Genomic DNA, 16300 nt, shown 5'->3' with positions numbered 1-16300 from the left:
TATACAGAGACTGGCACTCTATTACTTGCTGGTAACAGTATAAATGGGTAAAAACTGGTAGGAATGCACTTTGATTAATGGCAGCAGGAATTACAAACACGTCTCCTTCTGTAAAGCAATTCCACCTCTAGGTATTTGTCCCATGAGTACACTTGTATGTTTGAGAATGACTCCTATGAGGTTTTTTTTGTTGATGTATTGTTTGTAATAAAGGGCTTCCCAGGTGGTGCTAGAGGTAAAGAACCTGCCTGCCAATGCAGTAGACTTAAAAGAAGCAGGTGAGATCCTGGATTATTACTGTTTGTAATATAAAAAAATTAGAGACTGCAGTTGGGTCTGCAGGCTGTGTTGTAGCCATCTCCATGGTTGCTTGGAAGCAGAAACTTCCTTTCCCTCTGCCCCCTCCTCCACCCCACCCCTAGGCTCCCTGGTCCCAGCTCCTGTCCAGTCACATGAACACTAGCAGCTCAGAGGAGGTATTCTGGATTTCCTGGTTCTGTGGGCTCCTTAGCAATGAATTCTTCGGCTTAGTGGATGAAGACTACATCTAGGATAAATTCAGTGTCACTGGACTCAATGAGAAGGTGCCTCACTATAGACTACATATGATCTTGAACCTGGAGCTGGTTATGGAGTTGGAAAACAACACCAACAAGAATGACCTGACTGAATAGGCAGCAAAAAATGCTTTACAGATGGACTCACACCTGCTATATCCTCACTTTATATTTGAAATTCTTCAAGCTAGGCTTCAGCAGTACGTGAACTGAGAACTTCCAGATGTAAAAGCTGAGTTTAGAAAAAGCAGAGGAACAGGAGATCAAATTGACAACATTTGTTGGATGGTGGAGAAAGCAAGGGAATTCCAGGAAAAAAACATCTCTTTCTGCCTCATTGATTATGCTAAAGTCTTTAACCGTGTGGATCACAACAAACTGTAGAAAATTCTTCAAGAAATGGGAATACCAGACCATCTTATCAGTCTCCTGATAAACCTGTATGCAGGTCAAGAAGCAACAATTAGAACTGGACATGGAACAATGGTTTGGTTCAAAATTAGGAAAGAAGTATGTCAAGGCTGTATATTGTCACTCTGCTTATTTAACTTCCATGCAGGGTACCTTATGCAAAATGCTGGGCTGGATGACTCAAGCTGGAATCAAGATTGCCAGGTGAAATATCAAAAACCTTAAATATGCAGATGATACCACTCTGATGGCAAAAAGTGAAGAAGAACTAGAGAGCCTCTTGAGGGTGAAAGAGAAGAGTGAAAAATCTAGCTTAAAACTCAGCATTCAAAAAACTAAGATCATGGCTTCTGGTCTCATCACTTCATAGCAAATGGAAGGGGAGAAAAGTGCAAACAATGACAGACTTTTTTCTTGAGCTCCCAAATCACTGCAAAATTAAAAGACACTTCCTCCTTGGAAAGAAAGCTATTTCAAACCTAGACAGTGTATTAGGAAACAGAGAGATGACTTTGCCAAGAAAGGTCCTTATAGTCAAAGCTATGGTTTTTCCAGTAGTCATGTATGGATGTGAGAGTTGGACCATAAGAAAGGCTGAGTACTGAGGAATAATTGATGCTTTTGAATTGCGGTGCTAGGGAAGACTTGAGAGTCCCTTGAAGAGCAAACTAGTCAATCCTAAAAGGAACCAACCCTGAATATTCATTGGAAGGACAGATGCTAAAGCTGAAACTCCAATACTTTGGCTACCTGATGTGAAGAGCTGAATCATTGGAAAGACCCTGATGCTAGGAAAATTGAAGGCAAAAGGAGAAGGTGGCAGCAACAAATGAAACTGTTAGATAGCATCACTGACTCAATGGAGATGAATTTGAGCAAGGTCTAGGAAATAGTGAAGGACAGAGAAGCCTGGTGTGCTGCAGTCCATAGGATTACAAAAAGTTGGACACAACTTAGTGACTGAATAACAATACATCCTCATCAACTGTGGCATTGCTCAGATGTTGGAAGAGTACCAACAGGAAGACTTTGGCTACTGAGCCTGTGTGTACTGTGGAAACCAACCAATGCTTCCCAGTGGCCTTTCAGACATCCCAACTGAGGCCATGGTAAGTTCTACTGCCTCAAACGCTTAGATGTGTACACACATAAGTCACTGAGGCACAAACACATGGATGGCATCTACTTTGGCACTGGTTTCCCTTACATGCTATTCACAGTACACCCAAGTACTGACCAAAGAGGTGCACCAACCAGATTGTGTCAAGGCTCTATGGTTTCAAGGTCCATCCTGTGGTCTACCAGCAGCAGCTCCAAGCTACCAGCAACTTTAAGAGCCCTGTTAAGATGGTTCGCTGATGCCTCACCTGACCTGACCCTCAGTCTTTGACACATTCATTACTTTGCTGCTACCTTTTCAGGATCACTCTATGGTTTATGTTTAAATTAGCCATTATTGTGGTGGGAATATAAAATAAAGTGCAAGAAAAGGCAAAAACAAGATCAGAAACAACCAAAAGGCCTATCAATAAAGAATTAGTTAAATGAAGAATGTGGTACTGCCATCCATACAATGGAGTACTACACAACCAACTAAATGAACAAAGAAGCTTTTTGTAGTGATGTGGAACAATATCCTTTTTATGCATCACTGTGGAAAATTCTCAGAGAGATGGGAATACCAGGCCACTTGACCTGCCTCTTGAGAAATCTGTATGCAGGTCAGGAAACAACAGTTAGAACTGGACATGGAACAACAGACTGGTTCCAAATAGGAAAAGGAGTATGTCAAGGCTGTATATTGTCACCCTGCTTATTTAACTTCTATGCAGAGTACATCATGAGAAACGCTGGACTGGAAGAAACATAAGCTGGAATCAAGATTGGCGGGAGAAATATCAATAACCTCAGATATTCAGATGACACCACCCTTATGGCAGAAAGTGAAGAGGAACTCAAAAGCCTCTTGATGAAAGTGAAAGAGAAGAGTGAAAAAGTTTGCTTAAAGGTCAACATTCAGAAAACAAAGATCATGGCATCTGGTCCCATCACTTCATGGCAAATAGATGGGGAAACAGTGGAAACACTGTCAGACTTTATTTTGTGGGGCTCCAAAATCACTGCAGATGGTGACTGCAGCCATGAAATTAAAAGATGCTTACTCCTTGGAAGAAAAGTTATGACCAACCTAGATAGCATATTCAAAAGCAGAGACATTACTTTGCCAACTAAGGTCCGTCTAGTCAAGGCTATGGTTTTTCCAGTGGTCATGTATGGATGTGAGAGTTGGACTGTGAAGAAGGCTGAGCGCCGAAGAATTGATGCTTTTGAATTGTGGTGTTGGAGAAGACTCTTGAGAGTCCCTTGGACTGCAAGGAGATCCGACCAGTCCATTCTGAAGGAGATCAGCCCTGGGATTTCTTTGGAAGGAATGATGCTAAAGCTGAAACTCCAGTACTTTGGCCACCTCACGCAAAGAGTTAACTCATTGGAAAAGACTCTGATGCTGGGAGGTATTGGGGGCAGGAGGAGAAGGGGATAACAGAGGATGAGATGGCTGGATGGCATCACTGACTCGATGGACGTGAATCTGAGTGAACTCTGGGAGTTGGTGATGGACAGGGAGGCCTGGCGTGCTGCGATTCATGGGGTTGCAAAGAGTCGGACACAACTGAGCAACTGAACTGAACTGAACTGAATACTGTGCATGTTTAAATACACATTTAATTTTTTACTTGCTAAAAATAAATAAGATTATGGTTATCTTTTAAAAGGAATGAAAAAAAGAAAAAATATGAAGAAAGTACATTGGTTTTTCATATCTTATGTTCAAGCACTAAAATGTTTTCTCTAGCACCTGGGAAATGCACTAAAAGCAGTACAGATAATTAAAATGTCCTCTATATGTTAAAAAGGGAGTAAACAAGCCCAGTGGATCCATTTTCCTTTAAAACTCCATTATTATGTACTTGAATAAATGCTAATTAATCCCTTAGATTAGGATTTATCCCTGAAATGTCACCACCTGTATGTTACCATTACCAGTTCATTCAGTATTTTAGTGTGTTAATTAAAAGGATGTCATATGATTCAGTAGTTTAACCCATGGCTTGTTTCTAGGTTGTGCCCTTTCATCATTGCTCTGTTTAATTGGTAGGTTTTTACCATTAAAAACAGAACTTTGGATAACTAGTATTTTTCATATTAAACTGAAATTTCTTTATTAGGTTTTCAAATCAACATGATTATCTTGATATAAATACTTATTTTAAAAAATATATAATTTATTAAAAGCCTTAAAAATTATAAATAGCGCTAGATAATTTACTCATTCTAGAATGGCTATTTCTAAGGAGAATCAAGAATGGAAATTTCATTCTTAATTCATGTATGTGTGTATATGTCCATATTCATTTTCACATGTATGTACCTGACAAGTAAGCATATTGCTTTTCATACCATGTAAAACTGGTCTCCCGCAAGCTCCTCATTTTCCAGAAACTTTGGAATCTTATAGGAGATTCAGTTCAAGCCAGAAAAGAATCAATATGAAAAGACTTTCAGTTTTTCGTAGCTCCTGTGAACCCAGAATTATAATATAGTGTGAAATTAGCATTCTAATACAATGGTTAAGAGGACAGGTATAAAGGTTAAGTAGCCTGCACTTCAAATTCCCAGATTTAAGAGCTACATACCTCTTGGGAAAATTAGTTATTAGAATCACAGCTTCCTAATATGCAAATTGCTTATAGTAACAACTATTTCATGAGGGTGCTTCCCTGATAGCTCAATTGTTAAAGAATCCGCCTGCAATGCAAGAGATCCCGGTTAGATTTCCGGGTCGGGAAGATCTGCTGGACAAAGGATAGGCTAACTACTCCAGTATTCTTGGGCTTCCCTGGTGGCTCAGCTGGTAAAGAATCCACCTGCAATGAGGGAGACCTGGGTTTGATTCCTGGGTTGGGAGGATCCCAACATGAGGTGGTAAAAATTAAATGAGAAAAATTACATTAATGCTTAACATGTGTGCTAAATTGCTTTTGCTGTGTCCGACTCTTTACGACCATATGGACTGTTGCTCACCAGGCTCCTCTGTTCGTGGGATTCTCCAGACAAGTATACTGGAGTAGGTTGCTATGCTCTCCTTCAGGGTATCTTCCTGAGCCAGGGATAGAACCTGCAACTCCTATAACTCCTGCATTACAGGCAGATTCTTTACTGCTGAACCACCAGGGAAGCCCCATTAATGCTCAAAGTATTGCTGAAAAAATGACAGCTATTAATATAATAAAAACTGTTAACATATTTTCATTTTATTTTATTTTAATACATACAGTTGCTCAGGTAGAGTTGCAACTCAGTAAGTCTGTGGTCATTTAATTATGTTATTGATGGCACACCAATTAACCACCAGAAATACAAAAGCTACCCCCCCTACTTTTTTTTTTAATTTTTGATTTTGCTTGAATAATGAAACTTATTCTATATCCTTAGGGAAATTTGTTTTTTTTTTTTTTGGCTATCCCAAAGATAAGAAACCACTATTGGTTCCTCACCTTGATCTTTAATATTTATACATGACAACTTCCAAATATACCTCAGAAATGATATTAGTGTAGGGAGAACAGTATGTCAGAATACTTTAAGATGGGCCGAAAGACTACTATTTTAATTACTGAGGCTCTTCATTCTGACAAATGGCTGCCTTGATTGACTCAGTTTTTCATAAGCACTTCTGATCCAAATTCTCTAAGGCGGTGTTCCACAGGAGAAAATAAAACCCACCAAATATTAATATAAGCATGTTTAATTATTGCTTGACAGTTAGCTAACAGCATATGTAAGAAAAAGTACATTGGGGAAAACAATAAATCCAGGAGTGAGTTCGACTCAAATTAGATAAACCAGTGATGATGCAGTTTTTTTTTCTTCTAAGAGGTAGAAGAAATAAGTTCAAATATGGTATCCAAAAAGGGCACTGTGACTTTAGGTGGAATTACACCAGAACTAGTGTCCAAAGTCATCCAGAATGAGTCATTCAGTAATCAAGAGTCACCCCGTGATACTTTTGAGCAGTACGTAATATATTGACTATAAAAAATTCCCCAACTTTTCAGCCCTTCATATAGTGACATAATTTTCAATAAAACTTTGTCATTCCTTTCATGAATTTCCCTACTTATTGATCTCAGCTGGCTTGTTTTGCTACAAAGAGTGTGACAGAAGTGATGGTGTGTCAGTACAGTCTAGCTCTCCAAAGGCCTTGAATTCTTTCATCTTCCTTGAATTCCTGCTTTTGCCATTAGAACAAGCCCAGGTCAATCTTTTGGAGGAAATACTTAGGTGAACAGCTGAGGACTAAATAGCTTTAAAGCTAAGCCCAGCCTAAAATTGTTCAATCCCAGAATTGTGAGCTAAATAAATATGTTGGGTTAAGCCACTATGTTTGGAGTTAGTAATAGCCAGCTGTTAAAATTGATGCCAGTTATGGTAAGGCAAGAGGTTTCTTAAAGGCCAGAAAATCCATCGGATTTGGAGCTAGGTCTTAGCCAATGCTTAAGGATATGGGAGTGGGATCTTGTTTCAACAGCAAAGAGGAAATTGGCAAAAGCTAGAAAAAATTTCATGGCTCAAGCAAGTATACTAAGGGTAGGGCCAGGGTGAGGTTTCAGGCTCAGTGAGGAACTGGAGAGAAATCAGTAACCTACACTTTAGACTTGGAAGAAAAAAAAAATTCTTTTTGGAACTCATTGGAAAATAGGGTGTTTAAAGCTCAAATAGTCTGACCAATTTCAGACAGTTTGAGGCTGACACCAGCCTTACTAAAACTGGGCAGACCCGAGCTTGCAGGTGGCAGACTTCAGTCACTAAAGCTGAGACCCAGCGAGTAATGAGACAAGGAAGGGAAGAAATTTCACGCTGTGCAGAGAGCAGAAGAAGAAATTTCAGGCACATATATTAATATCCTCCCTCTGCCCCCAAGTCTTCTCTTAGCCACTTCCTTCCTTTAGTCTTTCCAAACAGAGTATGTTTTATTGTACTATAGTATTTACAACATAATGATAATTTTAAATGTTAGTCACTCAGGCATGTCTGCCTCTTTGTGACCAGGGTATGACCATCAGGTAGGCCTGCGTATGGCTAACATGTTAGTTATAGACCAGATTAAAAGGAAACAGAAATAATGCAGACTGCCAAAGGGTTCTGCAAACTTCTGACAATTTTGTCTTAAAGACTAATGCAAGGAATCAAAAGGAGGCCCTAAGGCTTGGGTAGATACTATGGAGTTGTTGGATACTGGAGAGACTGCTTAATCCCTACTCTGGATGCAGCCTCCTCTGAGTAATTATAGACATTAGATTTTAGAAAGTACAGCACAGAACTTCCCGGGAGTCCAGTGAAGACTCCACACTTCTACTGCCGGTCGTATGGGCTCAATCCCTGGCTGGGGAACTAAGATCCCCCATGCCACTCTGTGTCACCAAAAAAGAAAAAAAAAAAGAATAAATAAAGAAAAGGGTGCCTAATATTTGGAAAGTTTGGAAAACTTGTTTGAGGGAATAACTTGTAATTGTGCTGAAATTTTAATATGAAACATAGAAGACAAACAAAGAAAAGATAAAGAAATGGCCATGGTCTTTGGATATACAAAGATTAGTAGTGTGACTCTAAATTTATTCTGAGAGAAACTAGACATGGAAACAGAATTCAGACTGCATAGGGCATAAGCTACAGAAAGGGAGAGAAATCAGACTTTAAAATAAAACTGAAGTTGATTTTATTATATTTTGAGATGGAAATTTATTCACTAAGATTATATTATATAAGTTAAAAGTTTAATTACCTAGGTATAATTAGAAAACACCAACCTAAACAATAGATGTAAAAGGACAATGAGAGAGAAAAATCAAGATACTTATTTTATAAAATAAGAGTTCCACAGAAAAATTATATACATCTTTATGTTTTCTAAGATAATGCTCTGCTCTCCTTTGCTTATTACATTTTTGAATTCAGTTGATCAAAGTGAATAGCAAAGCAAGAGATGATATATCTTTCATGTAGCAAATTCTAAACATTCCCCAAATTCTGATCTGTCAACAGATGTCAACAGCTTAAAGTTCTCAACTAGTAAAATGTTTGTACCATTCAAATCATACACCTTGTTAAAATCAATTGTCTTACCAGGGTACTGTTATCACCTGAAAAATAATTAAAGGTCAGTTTTTCATAATTTTGACTGTGAAACATTCTTATTGTACACTAAAATTTTCTGAGCTTTTTCTTAAACTCATGGCCATTGCCTAGATAGAATACATCTATTTGAATTGCAATATAATAGTTTATTATAACTAACAAATAAGGAGCTCCAAATGCAAATGAAATGCAGATTCAAGTTAACTGCTAAGATCATTTGATTACATGCTAGAAAATAATTCAAGGATAGGTATAAGCAAAAATCAACAAAGCCAAAAGCTGGTTCTTTGAAAGGATAAATAAAATTGACAAACCATTAGCCAGACTCATCAAGAAGCAAAGAGAGAAAAATCAAATCAATAAAATTAGAAATGAAAATGGAGAGATCACAACTGACAACACAGAAATACAAAGGATCATAAGAGACTACTATCAGCAGTTGTATGCCAATAAAATGGACAACGTGGAAGAAATGGACCAATTCTTAGAAAAGTACAATTTTCCAAAACTGAACCAGGAAGAAATAGAAAACCTTAACAGACCCATCACAAGCACGGAAATTGAAACTGTAATCAGAAATCTTCCAGCAAACAAAAGCCCAGGTCCAGACGGCTTCACAGCTGAATTCCACCAAAAATTTCGAGAAGAGCTAACACCTATCCTCCTCAAACTCTTCCAGAAAATTGCAGAGGAAGGTAAACTTCCAAACTCATTCTATGAGGCCACCATCACCCTAATACCAAAACCTGACAAAGATGTCACAAAAAAAGAAAACTACAGGCCAATATCACTGATGAACATAGATGCAAAAATCCTCAACAAAATTCTAGCAATCAGAATCCAACAACACATTAAAAAGATCATACACCATGACCAAGTGGGCTTTATCCCAGGGATGCAAGGATTCTTCAATATCCGCAAATCAATCAATGTAATTCACCACATTAACAAATTGAAAAATAAAAACCATATGATTATCTCAATAGATGCAGAGAAGGCCTTTGACAAAATTCAACATCCATTTATGATAAAAACTCTCCAGAAAGCAGGAATAGAAGGAACATACCTCAACATAATAAAAGCTATATATGACAAACCCACAGCAAACATTATCCTCAATGGTGAAAAATTGAAAGCATTTCCCTTAAAGTCAGGAACAAGACAAGGGTGTCCACTTTCACCGCTACTATTCAACATAGTTCTGGAAGTTTTGGCCACAGCAATCAGAGCAGAAAAAGAAATAAAAGGAATCCAAATTGGAAAAGAAGAAGTAAAACTATCACTGTTTGCAGATGACATGATCCTCTACATGGAAAACCCTAAAGACTCCACCAGAAAATTACTAGAGCTCATCAATGAATATGGTAAAGTTGCAGGATATAAAATCAACACACAGAAATCCCTTGCATTCCTATACACGAATAATGAGAAAGTAGAAAAAGAAATTAAGAAAACAATTCCATTTACCATTGCAACGAAAAGAATAAAATACTTAGGAATATATCTACCTAAAGAAACTAAAGACCTATATATAGAAAACTATAAAACACTGATGAAAGAAATCAAAGAGGACACTAATAGATGGAGAAATATACCATGTTCATGGATCGGAAGAATCAATATAGTGAAAATGAGTATACTACCCAAAGCAATTTACAAATTCAATGCAATCCCTGTCAAGCTACCAGCCACATTTTTCACAGAACTAGAACAAATAATTTCAAGATTTGTATGGAAATACAAAAAGCCTCGAATAGCCAAAGCAATCTTGAGAAAGAAGAATGGAACGGGAGGAATCAACTTGCCTGACTTCAGGCTCTACTACAAAGCCACAGTCATCAAGACAGTATGGTACTGGCACAAAGACAGACATATAGATCAATGGAACAAAATAGAAAGCCCAGAGATAAATCCACACACATATGGACACCTTATCTTTGACAAAGGAGGCAAGAATATACAATGGAGTAAAGACAATCTCTTTAACAAGTGGTGCTGGGAAAACTGGTCAACCACTTGTAAAAGAATGAAACTAGATCACTTTCTAACACCGTACACAAAAATAAACTCAAAATGGATTAAAGATCTAAATGTAAGATCAGAAACTATAAAACTCCTAGAGGAGAATATAGGCAAAACACTCTCAGAAATAAATCACAGCAGGATCCTCTATGATCCACCTCCCAGAATTCTGGAAATAAAAGCAAAAATAAACAAATGGGATCTAATTAAAATTAAAAGCTTCTGCACAACAAAGGAAAATATAAGCAAGGTGAAAAGACAGCCTTCTGAATGGGAGAAAATAATAGCAAATGAAGCAACTGACAAACAACTAATCTCAAAAATATACAAGCAACTTATGCAGCTCAACTCCAGAAAAATAAACGACCCAATCAAAAAATGGGCCAAAGAACTAAATAGACATTTCTCCAAAGAAGACATACGGATGGCTAACAAACACATGAAAAGATGCTCAACATCACTCATTATTAGAGAAATGCAAATCAAAACCACAATGAGGTACCACTTCACACCAGTCAGAATGGCTGCGATCCAAAAATCTGCAAGCAATAAATGCTGGAGAGGGTGTGGAGAAAAGGGAACCCTCCTACACTGTTGGTGGGAATGCAAACTAGTACAGCCACTATGGAGAACAGTGTGGAGATTCCTTAAAAAATTGCAAATAGAACTCCCTTATGACCCAGCAATCCCACTTCTGGGCATACACACCGAGGAAACCAGAATTGAAAGAGACACATGTACCCCAATGTTCATCGCAGCACTGTTTATAATAGCCAGGACATGGAAACAACCTAGATGTCCATCAGCAGATGAATGGATAAGAAAGCGGTGGTACATATACACAATGGAGTATTACTCAGCCGTTAAAAAGAATTCATTTGAATCAGTTCTGATGAGATGGATGAAACTGGAGCCGATTATACAGAGTGAAGTAAGCCAGAAAGAAAAACACCAATACAGTATACTAACACATATATATGGAATTTAGGAAGATGGCAATGACGACCCTGTATGCAAGTCAGGAAAAAAGACACAGATGGGTATAACGGACTTTTGGTCTCAGAGGGAGAGGGAGAGGGTGGGATGATTTGGGAGAATGGGAATTCTAACATGTATACTATCATGTAAGAATTGAATCGCCAGTCCATGTCTGACGTAGGGTGCAGCATGCTTGGGGCTGGTACATGGGGATGACCCAGAGAGATGTTGTGGGGAGGGAGGTGGGAGGGGGGGTCATGTTTGGGAACGCATGTAAGAATTAAAGATTTTAAAATTAAAAAAAAAAATAAAATTAAAAAAAAAAAAATAAATAGAGGCATTATGCTATGTTGAGGATTGCTACTGAAATATTACATACAAAATCACAGTAGTAATGCTACAATTAAAATAAATGACTTTCCATTTCTAAAAAAAAAAAAAAAAAAAAAAAAAGGATAGGTATAACCACCATCAAGTGTTGATCCCCAAAGAAAGAGTGTAGGAACTATTGAAGTTGAATTTTGACTTGTGAAGAAATGGAATCTGTATTGGAAAATAAGTGTGCTCAGTAGGAATACTGGTTCAAACAAAGGAAGAAAAAACCCATTATCTAGTTTTAAAAATGATAAAAACATTTCCAATGGATTTCCTTTTTTAGTTATTCCTTAAGTATACTTGAGGTCACTTCTCTGGGCAGAAGAGTGACTGATAATATTTGTGACTTATCTCTCTTTTTGTCAGAATGTTTTTAAGAGTATTTTCATAGTTGATGAGCAATTTGATTCATTTTGTTTGAGGAGAATCATCGCCACCAGAGAACAAAAACATCTCATATTGGAAAATTAATTTACTTTTTTAAAAAAGCAATCATATTCTGTGAAAAGTAGGAAGAAATTGCTGTGACTCCACTGAGGCCTCAATCTTGAACATAATATACCCATTGCTCTCTCAGGATTTTCCTGTTTTCTGTGACAATCAAGGTTATAAAACTTTTATGTTTTCATTGCTTGGAAATTCATGAAATGAAAACAAGATAATTTTTTCTTTTTCTCTACCTGGAGATGTTTATTCATGGAGCTTCAGGAGTTGCTTTCTAACACAGGAGGAATTTTATTCTCTCTCTACTCTTTCTTGAACAGAATAGGTGTATACTTTTTGGGTGAGATTGAGGAGGAACATTTCAGCTATAAGAGATAAAAGGAAAGAGACAACTGTCCTCTATATCACAATTTTCAATCCTTGGACAGCTGATTCATCGCATGGATCCATCTCACATTTAACGTTTCCAAATTACTGCCAAGGAATGTGAATTACATATATTACCTGGGAAGTTTCCTATTCTATTTTCTCCTAAAATTAAAGGAAGTTATTTCCAAAAGTTTATTGGTACCATCCACAACATTTGTGCATTGTTTGGATAAAACTGACTTTTCTTTAGCAAGTCTAATGCTGGTTCCTTTTACAGAGACCCTTTTGTAGTTAGCATTAAAACAAACATAAGAGAACACATCACACATACACAAAAACGTGGAAACTGCTTTCATTTGAATTATACAAAGATAAACAGTGACTAATTCTCCTGAAAATCAGTTGTCCAGAGTCTCACCAGGCTCACCTTTCCCTACAAAATAGAATTATTACAGTAAAAAGAGGGTGAGATGTATGGAGAAAGTAACGTGGAAACTTACATTACCATATGTAAAATAGCCAACAGGAATTTGCTGTGTGTCTCAGGAAACTCAAACAGGGGCTCTGTATCAACCTAGAGGGGTGGGATGGGGTGGGAGATGGGAGGGAGATTCAAAAGGGAGGGGGTGTATATATACCTATGGCTGATTCATGTTGAGGTTTGACAGAAAACAAAATTCTGTAAAGCAATTATCCTTCAATTAAAAAATAAATAAATTTTAAAAAAGAAAAAGCTCAAAAAAAGCTTTTCAAAATCTAGAAGATGGGTTTTTGTTGTTTCAGTAGGTCAAAATTTTCCTTAAGTATACAGTTAACAATTACAACTGAGATATGCTCTGTAAAATACTTTAGTCTTCTGATTACTGTTGTGTTTTTAAAAATATTTTTGACTTGAGATTACTAGATAGTTAAAATAGAAAAAAGGAGTCCAAAATGGCGGTGGCTACGAGGTCTGTGTTTTCTTTTTCCTTGCTCCCTCCTTCCCTCTCTTTCACACTTTCTTTTTATGGGTCTTACCTGCAAGTGGATTCAGAGGATTCTCATCTAATTGTCATCAGGTTAATTCATTAGTCAAGAATTCTTAGACCCAAGATATCAACATGATCTTTTTAAAAGGATAAATTCCACTGAGATGAACGAGCAATTTTTCTTACTGAGTCACTGTCACTTTTACAAAATGGTCAATGATGTATTTCACTTCTAGAAGGAAAAACAGAGGATGCAAGAGAGTAGAGGATAAAGTGATCATTGCAAACATGAGGATCAAAAAACTGTCTAGTGAAGAATAATTGACATTTTTCTTCATACAGACTAAATGTGCATTGACTCTGCTTATCCATAAAATATGGTAAATTTCCATGAGCTTCTGCTTGCGAGATAAATCATAATTTCTTCTAGGTTTTGAATTTAATGTCAGATCCCTTCATATATCTATTGTTTGAAAGATAGAATTTAAATTCCTATTTTAAAATATAGTGGACTAACTGTATATTTATTTATTTATTTTAATATTTGAAACTGAAGTACAGAAAGTAGAGTCATATCCTCTTGATTAGTTGTTTTTGATTCGCTTTTACTCCCATTCTCTCCTTACTCCCATTTCTGTCCTCTCCTCAAAAGCAACTTGGTCGAAGTTTTAATTATGCAAAATTGCAAAATATGTAGTACTGTTTTGTAATATGTATTAAGCTACAGGCTTGTTCCTTTCTTATTTTAATGTTCACTCAGCACTGTGGTTATGGAAGATATACCCATGGCTCTCTGCTTATATGTAGTCTGTTGCTTGTAAAAGCTGTAGAGTACTCTGTAGTGTTGTAGATTATTAAAAAAAAAATACTGATTTTAGAAGATGACAGTGTTAGTTCCTATTTCTCCTATAAGACGTAGCTATAAACTTTGTGGTGTAAAAGAGCAAAAATATCAGCAGATCATTTTTACTATTCTGGAGTTGAGAAGTTCAAAACGATTTGACAAGGATTGGTTTCTAAGAAAATCCGCTGATCTATTCTGCTCGAGTTTGGAGGTCCACGGCTTCCCTTGGATTGTGGTTTCTTTCTTATCTTCAAATTCAGCAGTGTTTCATTTGCCGCTCTCTCTCTGCTTCTGAAGATCTGCCTCGGCTTCTGTCCTCACGTCACCTTCTCGAACTGTGACCCTCCTGTCTCTCTTTGAACGATCCTTGTGATTACATTGGGCCCACCTAAATAATCCAGAAAAATCTCGCTATCTCAAAACCCTTAACTTGATACTCCAAGATGATATAGATTCCTCACAAGGCTGTCCATCCCACCAACTGCAAACTACTCAGACGTAGGATTGTCAAGGACTCAGCTTGTGTTCAGTAAGCATCCTTCACTGGTTATCATTCCTGAACCAATGGTGTTGCATGCAAGTTAGTCACAAGTTCCTGACACTTAAATTCCTCAGACGTTATCCTCTCTCCATTTCAGCAAGCTAACCAATTTTGTTCTATTCAGGCAATATTCGATTTCCCATGCCTTCATTTCTTTCTTGCTCCCAGGTTTATGCACCTCCATTGCTTAAGTGAGTCTGATCTTTCCTGAAGCAAGGACTGGCTGGTATTGCCTGGAAAATTCTACCCTGGGCACTATTTTTTTTTTTTAAACAAGCATAAAAATTCCTTATACTGAGGTACATAAGACTTTAGTTACCTTTTTAAGATGGGCAAGCATAACCTTATATCAGTGAGGAAAAAATAATCACACAAATTGCTAAATTAAATTTGTCTACTGAGATAGCTCATGTGCTCACTGCTTAAGAGTTTTGTTCATTCTCTTGGTTGCGTTAACTTTTTGAGATCAGGGACAGCAGCCTTTGAGGATGTCAGGTGTATATAATCTTTACTGATATGCTTAAATGTATAGATTGATTATCAGCTTTACTGCCCCCAGTATGGGTTGACTTTTTCTCTTTCCCCTACTCTGGTGGAATGCAATTGATTCTAATGCATTTTCTTTCAAACAAAATTTTTTATTTCACCTTTGATTGGCTTGTGACTCCTGCTGATTGACAGGCAAGTCTACAGCTGTGGGTTCTCTTTTGAAGCTATTTTATCTTTTCTCTTTGACTCTCTTTTAATTTGATTGGATTCACTCTTGGAGCACCCTGTAGAAAGAACCCTGATTACTCTCTTTTCCACTGTGACTTGGTAGATGGCAAAGCGCACTCAGAGGTCTTATTTCTTCTTTGTTAGTACTGGCTGCCCGTGGAAGCCCTGGGAGTGCTTATCTTGGTTGGCAGATAACTGCTCCCAGGTTTAAACTTCAAAGGCAAAACCCAGGCAGCCTCAAAGAAGGAAGTTTCAGTCAGCTTCAAGGGGTGAGTGCACTGGTCGTGTGGCGACTTTTGGAAATGTGAAAGACTCACTGAGAATTCATGCTAGCCTCAAGATCTCCAGGTCACTTTCTCACATTTGGATAGTAATTGCAAGGTCCTGGGAAAGCATCGACTCCTAGTTCTCTCGGCAAGGAGAGCGAGACTCTCAGTGGGAGGGCTGCCACTGGAGCATGTACTGACATCATAGCCAAGGACTCCTCAGAGAGTCTCCAGCTGCAGTAAGAAGGTGGCTCCCTACAGCAATACTCATTAGCTGTTGCAGCCCAGCCTGGGGTTTTATGCCACGACTGGAGAGATTCATGTCTGAAATTGACAAATCACATGTATTCAGTAACTATAGATCAAAGTTCCACAAGGAACCCTCACAACTGTGTGTGTGTTTCCTTAAACAAAGTAATCTATTAATGCCTATAGCATATTTTTGTAGTCCTGAAGTTAGGATGGCTAGAATATCAAGGAAAAATAATATTCTCATTTTTTCCCCTAATGATGATAACATAATGACAACCCATTCTTGATTACCTCTTCCTTTATTTTTTCATATACACACACACAAGCACACACAATTTTAAGTGGACTCACTTATGGAG

The 16300-nt window shown here is 37.6% G+C and overlaps 1 pseudogene; it reads left to right on the top strand.

Annotated features, from left to right (window-relative positions):
• The first annotated feature begins 452 nt into the window (after window positions 1–452).
• Window positions 453–2327, top strand: LOC138432455 (casein kinase II subunit beta pseudogene; annotated as a pseudogene).
• Window positions 2328–16300: the final 13973 nt, after the last annotated feature.

The sequence above is a fragment of the Ovis canadensis genome, chromosome 2 (assembly GCF_042477335.2).
Source record: "Ovis canadensis isolate MfBH-ARS-UI-01 breed Bighorn chromosome 2, ARS-UI_OviCan_v2, whole genome shotgun sequence".
In the NCBI taxonomy this organism is placed as follows: Eukaryota; Metazoa; Chordata; class Mammalia; order Artiodactyla; family Bovidae; genus Ovis; species Ovis canadensis.
This window is presented reverse-complemented; position numbering and strand designations above follow the sequence as displayed.